This window comes from Carlito syrichta, unplaced genomic scaffold (assembly GCF_000164805.1).
Source record: "Carlito syrichta isolate Samal-C Ts95f unplaced genomic scaffold, Tarsius_syrichta-2.0.1 Scaffold305660, whole genome shotgun sequence".
NCBI classification, from domain to species: Eukaryota; Metazoa; Chordata; class Mammalia; order Primates; family Tarsiidae; genus Carlito; species Carlito syrichta.
Window position 1 is genome coordinate 471,446 of NW_007249756.1, and position 12,149 is coordinate 483,594.

The 12,149-nt window shown below is 37.5% G+C and overlaps 1 protein-coding gene across 1 annotated transcript in view; it reads left to right on the forward strand.

The window, feature by feature from the left end:
- The first annotated feature begins 5,845 nt into the window (after positions 1-5,845).
- Positions 5,846-12,149, forward strand: part of SEMA6D (semaphorin 6D) — a 397,017-nt gene continuing 390,713 nt past the window's right edge. Inside the window, exon 1 of the mRNA XM_021714532.1 lies at positions 5,846-5,925. The gene's annotated coding sequence lies outside the window, so the exon portion shown is untranslated. The remainder of the gene's footprint in view (positions 5,926-12,149) is intronic.

Consider the following 12,149-nt stretch of genomic DNA (forward strand, 5'->3'; position numbering starts at 1 on the left):
AACCTTTGCCAAGCTGTGTAATACATAGCAAGCCCTCAATAAGTACAACATATAGTATTTTTACATTGCTACACATTAATTTGGACACTTCATTTAGCTTTAATTTTCTTATTTTTGAAATTGGACTAGTGTCCACAAGCAGATGAACGGATAAAGAAAATGTGGTGAATACATACAATAAAATATTATTCAGCCTTAAAAAATAAGAAACTTCTGCCATTTCTGACAACATTGACGAACCTAGAGGACATTATTCTGAGGGAACCCATTCAGGCACAAAAAGACAAATACTGCTTTATAATCTGTTGTACATGGAATGTTTAAGTCAAACACATAGAAACCAGGAGTAAAATGGTGATTACCAGGGTCTGTAGAGTAGGGGAAAAGAGGAGAGATCTTGGACAAAGGGTATACACCATCAGTTATGAGATTAAAAAGTACTGGAGACCTAATGTGCAGTGTGGTGACTGTAGTTGTTAATAGTACAACGTAATCTTGAAATTTCCCAAGAGAGTACATCTCAAGTGTTCCCACCACCAAAATTTTAAGTAAAGGTAACTATGTGAGGTAATCGATATGTTAATTAGCTTGATTGTGATAATCATTTCACAATATATACGTATGTCAAAAGATCATGTTGTACACATTAAATATATACAATTTTTATTTGTTGATCATACCTCCTAAAAGATGGAAATGTTAAAAAATAAAATGGTAAGTCAAAAAAAATGTCCTGTTTGCTTCATATAGTTTTTGTAGAAATTAAGTGAGAGTGGTGAATGTAAAGATACTTTGAGAACTGAAAAATTCCAAATATTTGTGACTATTGCAATTATTCTGGAGGTACTTAGGCTATTACTGTTACAAGAATATTTGGGAAAGGCTTACTTGAAGTAGATGTGGAACTGTTACCCATCAGCTGAGAAACAGATGCCTTCATTCTTCATGCCCAATTCCTAATCACTCTCTTGGGACAAAAAGCTTCCAGATACTTCATATGTGTGCAAGGATAGCATTTGAAAAGAAGGATTGAGAGGTGCTGTTTTCCCTTTAAAAGTGATATTCAAGCCGGGCTCGGTGACTCAGCCTGTAATCCCGCGCCTTGGGAGGCTGAGGTGAGTGCCTGAATCCGTGGGTTTGAGACCTGCCTGGGCAACTTGGCGAGAACACATCTCTATAATAAAGCAAAAATTAGCCGGCCATGGTAGCCCACACCTGTAATTCCGGCTACTCGGAAGGCTGAGGTGCAAGGATCGCTGAAGCCCAGTAGGTCCAAACTACGGTGGCTGGGAGCAGCCACTGCACTCCAGTCTGGACGACAGAATGAGACTCCAACTCAAAAAAAAAAAAAAAAAAAGTGATATACATAAGGTAGAAACCTGCAGTTTTTAACTTTTTTTTCACATTTTACAACTACTGAGTTGTTATCATTCTTGGGGTTTAAATATTTAATGTGATTGCTAAAGCCCATCTGATTGATAAGCAGTTAGAAACTCAGATGGCTGCGGATTATGCCAGTCTTCACGGCTTTCTTTCACAAAGAGATGGCCCCCTCATGTCCTCTGCCTTCTCTCTGCACTTTGTGGGGGAGGGATGTTGGGCCTCAAAAGTAGGAAAAGAAGGCCAGTGCAGTGGCTCACACTTCTAATCCTAGCACTTTGGGAGGATGAGGAAGGAGGGTTGCTTGAGGCAAGGAGGTTGAGACCAGCCTGGGGAACATAATGAGATTTTGTCTTTACAAAAAAATAAAACAATATGCCAGGTGTGGTGGCACACACCTGTAGTTCCAGCTACTCAGGAGGCTGAGGTGAGAGGATCACTTGAGCCCAGAAGATCCAATCTGCAGTGAACTGTGATCTGACCATTGCATTCCAGTCATCCAACCAGGATGACAGAGTGAGATTCTGTCTCAAAAAAAAAAAAGTAGGACAATAGTTTGGACTGTTGACCCAGTTGTCAAGGACTTGCTGTTTGTCACTGGTGCTGCCCAAATCTTCTTTCTCATTGCAACACTTTCTTTCCCCATCCCTGTGACCTGGTATAGAAGTAGAGAGAGGTGGTAGATAAGACAACTACCCTGGCATGGTCTGGCATCCGCACACAGACCTAGAACTGAGCCCCACCTCTGTCAACTAACACCTGTAGCTGTTTGACCTGGTTATTTATCCCTTCTGAAACTTGCTTACTGCATCTGTAAAAGAAGGACAATCATATATCTACTAAACAGGATTTTCTGAGAATTAGATTAAATAATATATGCAAAATATCTTACAAAAAGCATAGCACAGAACAAAAACTAACAAAAATATACTTTCCTTTTGATTGCAATAATTTATTAACAATTACTCTGCATCTTCTTTCTAGATCATGCTTTTCTTATCTATAAAAAAAGCTTAAACTACATGATTTATAACTCCTGTTATACTAGTGAAGGCCTAAAGTTCCTCCACTTCCAGTGCTAGAGGAGAGGAATAAATGAGGTTGTTCTGCACATTCTAAGATACATGGGGAAAAAAATGTTCTGAAAGATTAAGAAGGGAGAATCTGATCTAGGTATTATTAAGCAAGTAAGATTCGGATAAGCACATAGATACTGGCAGAATGAGAAAAGACACATAAAGTCTGATGACTTGTTAGGTTTAACAAAGACAATCTGTATAAACTGATTCACACTAAGATAATAGAGATTCTCCTTGCAATTTAAAAAAAGGGCGACTCAAAGGAAGCATGAGCCTCTCTTTCAGGAGTTCATGTCTCTCCCTCCATTCCAATGTACACTGGCAGGAATGCAGCCAACCTTACAGGAGAGTATAGATCCCTGCTGGACAGTAATCTGCATGAGAGCAAGTATTCCATCTGTTTTGTTGCCAGGTGTACTTCCTGAATATTGAAATTTGGATGGATAAATGAGTATCGCTGATACGCTTCAAATATTCACTTCTGAGTCTAGGGTAAAATCCAGAGGAAGAGAACCTAGTGATCTTTTTATAATAGCAATTCTCCTGGAACACTTCCTGAGGACACCCCAGAGCACTTTTGCAAATGCTGGTTATTTTCTTTAAGCTTGTAGACAGCTTTTTCTTGCCTGTCGTACAGCTGTGAGTGTGGGAGCACAATTCTTTGGGGACCTGGGCATATGTTCTTTCCCTGAGAAAATCTGGGAGAGAACCCCAAAGGACGCATTGTACCCCTCTCTCAGCCAATAAAGAAAATCCTGCCTGAAATGTGCCCTCAGCCAACAAGTAAAGTGTGAGCTGGAAATAGAGTTTCGCAGACTTTATTTTGTATTTGAATGAAAAGTGAATTGATGGATGAGTTGGAAATTCTGAGCTCCATCTTCAATTTCCCACACTACTACAGTATGATAAACTCTCTGGACTTCAGTTTCTCCCCCATAAATTAGGAAATCAGTCCAAAGACATGTTGAGATACCTTCTAGCCTGATGCTCCCAATTTTATTGGCGTTTCCTAGAATTGTGAAGCTGCAAAAATACTCAGATTTTTCTAGTTAAGATTTCTTATTTCATAAATGAGAAAACTGAGGTGTAGAGAGGTGAAGTTACTTGCCAAAAGCCACAAAACCAATTAGAAGCACAGCTAAGATTAGAACCAATATCCTCAGAACACCAATTCAATGGCCCTTAATCTTGTATGAGGAACAGTCCACCTTGAAGATCTGATGAAGCCATGGACCTTCTGGAAGCGAGGAAAGGGATGAAAGGGCAAATGCCTCACAGGGAAACACATAAAATTTGCATACTATTAAGGGAGGGGGTCTTAAACTTCAGGTTAAAAGCCCTATTCAATACTTTATTACTCAAAGTAGATGGCGGAAGTAAATGTTGAAAGGATCATATTTTATATGTGATGGGAAGTGTGCCTCTGGCTGCTTTGGTTTAATAGCTTCATTTGTGCAAAAAGCATCAAAACAACTAGAACAAGTTTGGATTAATGTCTGCCTTTCAAGTAGGTCTTACCTATTTTTGGTGACAGCAGTTTCTGATTTTTAAAAAGCCAATTCCCATCATAGATACTACAGTTGTTGTTCCTCTTCCAAATACTTCTACTAAATTCAGTGCTCCACTTATGTTGACCATAGCTAGATAACACAAGGGACTGGTTGAAACATGAGAGTTTTTTCTCATTAACTGGGTCTGAAGGTGGCCTCTGCTAATTAATTCTTGAATTACATCTTTGGACTAGGTACATTAAAATGACCTTTTCTCCTCGAAAATATATAGTATATAGTCCTGGACATCAGCCCAGTTTTATTGATTCAGAATCTTTAGGAAGGAGGGACGATTATCTGTTTTTACAAACTCTTCAAGCACTTTTTATACTTATGAAGACTGTAAGTTTCAATACTTGCCAAACATCTTTAGTCTTTAGTAAAATAAACCTAATGATAATACCAACCAAAATGGTTCTTTGGTCTTTGATATATTAGGGTTATGCAACATTCAAACTTTTGGAAAACATACCAGTATTATTCTAAAACTTGTATTCTTTCATTTTTCAAAGAAAATTTTTTTTTCTGTTAATTGAAATATGAGGAGATGAGTGACTGTGGCATGGCTAATACCATGGTGGGCACTGTGTATGTGGCCCTCATTTTCTAGGAGCTTCTCCTCAGTGGTCCCCAAATTCCAGGATCTTCCTTAGTATATGTTCTTATGTTAACATTCACAATTTCATGTAGTGTTGCCTTTGAAGAATTACCCTTATAAATCTGCTTTGTTTTATTTAAATATAGAAACATCAAGTGCATTATTTTAAAAAAATACTTCAGTAGATGGTAAATTTAAAAATTATATCTCCTCTTAGCATCAAACAAGCTGACCTACACCCATATACTGATAGAACAAGAACCCATCTAAGAATGACTAAATGACATTTTCTAACTTTGAAATACCTTTAGCTCTTATATTCATTGATCTGTCACAGACACATAGATGGATATAGGACCAAGCTACTGTGTTACTCGGATGCATTTGAAACGTGTATTCCATGCACCCTCCAACCAGTGAATGACCTAGATAGAACCTCAGAGTGTGAAAGATCCCATAATCTACTAAGTATGCAGGTCATGTTTAAGCTCAATAAACCTTCAGGTTCTGAACTAAGGTTTCTCTGGTTTTACAAAGGGTTTCTGAGAGTGCCTGGGGATATTAACTCAACTACTTTTCACCCTCTTGTCTTGAGGTTTTGGATTCTTGTGTGTTCCCATGGGCTCACCTTTCGTGTGTTTATTTATAGCTTCTTCTGAGTTCAGATGTCTCTACTCTGATGTATGGTCACTGCCACAGCAAGATCAGTCCACTCTAGCCCTCAGAGCCTCATCTTAAGGGCAATAAGGAGAAGTTGGAAGCTTTCCTTGAGTAGACATATAGGGCATATTTGGGATCCTATACCCACTCTGACGAGACACTCAGCTAAAGCCCAGTTGCCCTTGACTATCTGATGTGTGGTGCAGAATGCCCAGAGACTTTACAGTCATGGAAGCACATGCTTCATTAAAATTGGATTGGTTACTTTATTTCCTCATACAGGTAGTTTATTAAAACTACCTATGCAGTATACTATTATTCTTCCTGCTTGTATTCATGAATGGCCTGTTCTCAATAAGAACATCTAAGTGGAGATCAATAATCAGTCTCTTAGCTAGGGCAGAGGGGAAAAAAAAGACCATCCACTGGTACACTGCTTTCAGCTGTGTTTAAGAGGTCTTATCATTAAAGCAGCAGGCATTCATGAGGCAAGCTTGCCGGCAGTGCTGGACAGACAGTATTAGAATAATCATCCATCAGACTCCATCTCATAAATGTTTTTCTTTGACTTTTGGCAGGATCTCCGACCTGAGCATATGCCAGTTGACATGGGAACACTGAGGCCAGCAATTTAAGGATTTCACATTTGCTTGCAGTGGTAAGATTTAAAGATACAGCAATGAAAGACATTAAATATTACTGGGTTCTGGCTTTTTGCACTAAATGTAAAACTAAAGGTATTTGAGTAAATATCTTTTGACCAGTAAGATCTCTATTCAGCTACCTTGCAAAACCATAGCAAACACATGAGAAATCTATAATCCGTAGAATACTGAATATAATATTTGTTAGAATGGGTGAAAATAGGAAAACAAAGTAATAACTAGACTTTTTTATTTCTTCACAATTAGAACCAAGTGGAAGTAGTGGTTTTCATTTTGGGCAAGAAACTATTTCTCTTCAGAAGAGATATGATTATCAGAGCACAAAGAAACACAAATTTTAAGATCAATGAGAAGAAAAGAAAAGTGACTGTTTTCAGTTTCATATAGGTTAGTCATACCCTTAACATGAGCCCAGAGATTTGGTTTCTAAAATAACCCAATCTGTGGTTAGCTAAGAAATGGTATCAAAATGAAGGATGCCTGATGTTGATGATGATCAAATAGATAGCAAATTGTATTACTGGAAGACCATTTTGAAAAGAATCTTCCACTCCTCGGCATGTGTTTATTTACATACACACACACACATACATACATACACACACACACACACACACACACACACATAGCACACACACACACACACACACACACACACACACACACACACACACACACACACACACACATGCTCTCTCTTAGATCTGAGGCTAAGATATAAAATTGAAAAGGTAATAATAAAACATTTATGTTGATATGAAAGAGAGCACAGTCTCCTGACACCTGTCCAATATAAAGTTGAAATTACACCGTGACATGGTTAAACAGAATCAAACAAGATTATCTAGGCCCTAGTCGGTTCTTTGGAACCTGGTTTTCTGAATTTATAAGGTTAAGTTCAGAATAATAATACCCCTTTCATTACCAACTTCAAGGTAAGTCAGATCTTCATAGGGTGAGGCTATATTTAGCACATACAGTTATCTGAGGACTACCATTTTAACATATTTTCTGTATACTTCTGGTTTCCCATTTTCATGTGGCCTTGCAGCAGATCCATGGCGCATTGAACATAATGTAACTTTTGGCTGATTTGTCCAATCTTGTATACTGACCATGATCTTAAATCTGTGAATTTTCAAAGGTTGTATTTTGGAAAGTCAGTATTCATAGTTGGTCCTTTTAGTGTATTTCTCTCAAATTGCCCTGCTGCTTTATTCAGTTATATTATTGTAATAACTTTTAATTTAACAGCTTGCATTTTCTAGATCTATTTATGGAACAATGGAAAAATGATTGTGAATAGTTTGGAAGTTTCATTACTTAAACTGATATCTGGAACTACCAATACAACCTCACATTTTTATACATATAAAAATAAATGAATGTATCACCATAGTTTCCTTTATTTTAATATTACATTCCTCTTGAAACTAAGTAACTCTGCACTTGAGTTTTATGTTTTATTTCATGATTTTAAAGTGCTTTCTAGGAACTACCACCAAAACCTAATTTCAACACATAAGTTATGTGGTTTCCTCATATATACATGGAATGAAAGATGACATCTTAATTAGAGTCACTAAATCTCAGGTATCAGAAGGGCCAGAGTTAAGGTGAACATAGATTTTTTAAATTCCCAAGACTGAGCCATATGAAGGAGGAAAATCAGTAAGAGTAACATGCATGTGACTGGCTTTAGTGAAAACATAAGCCTCAATGGAAACCGCCCATAACTCACTCCTGGACCACAGAAGTCATCATTTCATCTGAACTCCAAATATAAAATTATGATATTTGTTATCAGGAATGAAAGTCAACAAAAGAAAGCCAATAGATCACACTAAATTGATTTGTATCATTTAGGATATGGGAGGGTTTTCTGAAAATTAGACTTAGAACTCCTAATCTCTATAGCGAAATGGCAATGATACTAAATCCTGTCCCACTTCTGCAATATAAGGACACTCTGTCAACCAGATAAACTTGTTTGGGAAAGAATACATTGATGTAGAATGGCAGAGCAGAAGAGCACTGATTTAGGAAACAGACCTTGATCTTAATTCTAATACCATAGCTGATTTAGCTAGAGAGGTTTATCTGAGTGTGTGTGTGTGTGTGTGTGTGTGTGTGTGTGTGTGTGTGTATGTGTTTTCCTTTTGCCTCTGAGATTTTAAACACTCTTTTAAATGTCAGACCTTAGTTTTTAATCTATAAAATGAGGTTAATACTCTACTCCTTTGTAGATTTATCTGGAGATTTAAAAAATAAGACACAATGAGGAATTTGAAATCACTACAGAGAATTTAGCATTGCTAGAAAGTTGATTCCTTATTAATAGCGCTTGTCTGATTTGAACGTAGGTCACAAAAACATCTTCATCGATCTGGTCTATGTTTTCACATTGAACAAAAGCTTACAGTTGCTCTGAATTCTAATGTACTTGGCTGTTCTTATTAAATTATGATAACAACAAAAGTCAATTATTATAGCTCTCCCTAGTTTGTATGTGAACCTGTTCTTGGTGGTTTTGCTGCACTGATCCCAAATTTCGGTGTCCTAGAATTACTCCAAAAAGGGAGCATAGGAGAGTACAAAAAAAAAATGTTTGCAGTACAATCCCTGTCAGCAAGAGGGGTGGAAAGGGTCTCTGGGGTTGACCCTTGAGGTGAATCCATCTTTCTCAGACCTCCTTCCTTTCTAATTCTTTTCGGGTGTAGACTTTTTACCAAAACAGGCCCTGTGTATCTTTCTGCCCCTTATCCTTCTCCCACACTCTCCCGTCTCCTTTCTCCTCTCCTTCACACCTCAGAAAGTCCTTTGATTGTTTACAATCCAGGTGTTTTTTTTTTTTTTACTTTTAGCTATTGACCCACAGCCCTCTGCTTCCATAAATCCTGCTTTAAGTGTTTGATCTGTAAGACAAATATACCCCTGTAGCCCTGAGTTTACTCTCTGACTCTGTTTCATTACAAATGTTGTAGACAATCAATATGAGTTGGGTGGTGTGGGGAAATGTCTTGGGTCAAAAAACACAATTTGCTGGAACACACCAAAGTCTTTGCCCTTACAAAGAGTTGCTGATCACATGTCCTTTTTAAGAAAAAAGCCAAATTGCCAGAAAACATAACTTAAATAATACACAGGAAATTCCAGCAATTACACATGACATAGAAAATCTTCTAGAGCTCCCAGTTCATGTACTAATGTTAGAAGCAATCAAGGACAATGAATAATGGATGAAGTTAAAGATAGTCGTCCAAATTTTTATCCAGAGTGCTAGAGAAGAACGTTAACGTAATGGATGTGGGTCACGGAAATTGCCTGACACATGAAATATCAACCAGGAGTATTATTCACTTACTTTTTTTTTAGGGATAAAATTTTCAAACTATCCCAAGGTTACCACTGTGGAGATACTTACCTGTGTGCACCACCATCCTCCCTAATGATACTCTTCCCTTGTCCCAAGATCCCCCAATCACATGGAATCATCAGTTGTACCTTTCATGAATACTAAAATCTATCCTAATTTGTACCAATTTATTCTCCCAAGAGAATAAAAGTAACTAATGGCTTCTTCAAGTCTGGCTGTGATTTGGGTAGAACCTAACTTATAGCTTCTTTGGGTAAAAAAAATTCTGAGACAAACCTGGGAGCATAACCAAAGAGAATTAAGATACAAATAAAATTTAAGCATGGGAAATGGTGACCTAAGAGATTCCACCCAAATTTCCACTGGGTTAGCTTGAAAATTATAGTTTGAGATCATCATAACAGATCATAATACTAACAACTAAATAAATCGCCTTCTTAGTAGAAGGTTACTTCTGTTATTTTCAGTGTTCCCAACTACAAAAGATAATTTCTCTTTTTGATCATTGACCTCTGTTTCTCCTCAAGGCCAAAGTGGTGGTAAGATATAAGCAGCAAAGTAACTTTCTTAAATGCCATCGCAGGAATGGGGTCATGAAATTATGGAAATTGATAGATATTCAGGTAGGTAGAGTCTCCAAAATCTCAACTATTTTCATTAGCATTTCACTGAGACTCTAGAAAACTGCAAGTATTTTCCATTCTAGTCACCCCCTACTACTTTGCTGCTGATCAAAACAACCCATGACTAACAATAGGAACCCGGGAACTGCCATCTCTGCAATGGCCCCATCTATCACTCAGACATTTCTGTTGTAATAAAGTCAAAAGCAAATTTTCTTTTTTTATTTTCAGGTTTTGCATCTGACAAAATGCCATTAGTGCTCAGTGACTTATGGAAAATTGGGAAAGATTGAGAGTCTCTGGTAAAAGGCAATCTTTATATCACTGACGAATTCTACTAAATTGAAGGGGAAGGGAATAATAGTTCTTAATAATGTGTTGTATGTTGTCTTATCAACCATCTGCAAAAAATTCTAATTAAATATCTAAAGATGCATTATTAAATACTACTGTAAAGACACAAATATGATCTTGGAAACCTTTTAAATGCTTAAAAATAGGTAATAGGTATTTGTTTTGTAGAACAAAGGGAAAGGAGAGCTGAGATACATAAGTTTTATAAGCATATTATGATTTCTTTCAAATATCAGGCGAGAAGACATACTCTGACATTCCATTCCTTGGCTATGTACTTCACCTTTTAGTCTCCATCTACTGAGTGTGTGTGTGAGTGAGTGTGTGTGTGTGTGCATGCGTGTGTGTGTGTGTGTGAAAGAGAAAGAGAGAGACTATAATGTCTGAAGAAGTAGGAAGGAAGCATCATAAGAGTGAAACCTTCAGATATTGTGTGAAAGCACAAGATCTACCAAATATCTATTTTCTTAAGTAGTAACAATTATTGCTAAGATGAAAAATTGTAACTTTAGTATTGTGCAAAGATTTGCATTAATCCTTAGTGTTTAGTGTGTGTGTGTGTGTGTGTGTGTGTGTGTGTGTGTGTGTGTGTGCTGCTCAGTGAGCTATATTGCCATATTGTCATGACATCACCGTGACAACTATTGTATCCTTGGAGCCCCCTAAAATCTTGATTTCATAAACAGGAGATGTAATAGTAAAGAATAGACATCTCTAAATATTACTTTTCCTTGTGAAAGACACTTATAACTTTCTGTTTTCTTTTTTCCTAATCATTCATGCCTTTGTGGTTTTGGAAATTTAGTAATTGAACAAATATTATTGGTTACCACCTAGAAATTGCTAAGCATTGTTTTGTGAAAATAGTAGGCCCAAAGGCTCTGAGACAAAAGAGTGCTTAGCATATTTGAAAATAGCAAGGAATCCATCCAAGCTGAATCATTACAGGGATCATTTTGGCTACCATGTTGAGGTGTGTTTTAGCCCATTTGGGCTGCTACAACAAAATACTATATACACTGGGTGACTTATAAACAAGATAAAATTATTTCTCACAGTCCTGGAGGCTTAGCAGCTCAAGATCAAGGCATCAGCAAGTTCACAGTATGGTGCAGGCCCATTTCCCAGTTCATAGACAGATCCTTCTTTCTGTGTCCTTGCATGGCAGAAAGAGCAATGGAGCTCTCTGGGATTTTATAAATACATGCAATAATCCCATTTACAAGACTTCGGTCCTCATGACCTAATCACCTCTCAAGTGTTCTACCTTTGATACCGTCACCTGGGGCATTAGGATTTCAACGTAAGTATTTTGGGGAAACACATTCAGACTATAGCAGACTGGGAAACAACTTGTAAGGTGGGTATAGAAGACATAAGTTGGAAGAACATTTATTTCAATAATTCCAGGAAGACAGGAGAGGATAAAGTTTTATACCTACATGGAAAAGCTGACCTTGACTAAGAGCATGAACAAGAGGTATCTAGAAAAGTAAATGCTACCTTTTGAAAGGACTTTAGTGGAAAGAGTATTAGCTGGGAAAAGTTAGGCTTCAACTAAGTGCCAAGAGGTAAAAGGGAAGTTTCCATAGGAGGTAGAGAGTGAGTAACTTTACTGGTGATTGATCTGAAGTTCCAGGGGATTCATTTAACGGCTTTCAGGAAGTATAGAGCCAAGATTAGAACAAGTAGTGAAAGAAGCCATATGGAGATTTGAGAAGAGGGGATAAAAAACAACCTGGAAGTCTTTGTTTGGTCTGGTGACTGACCTGCTGAGGCCTGATGATAACCGTCCTGCTAGTCCAGGGTAGATGGTGGTAGTGAGGCTGTGAGTGTTGAGGGCTAGGAGATTTCTGTGCAAAGT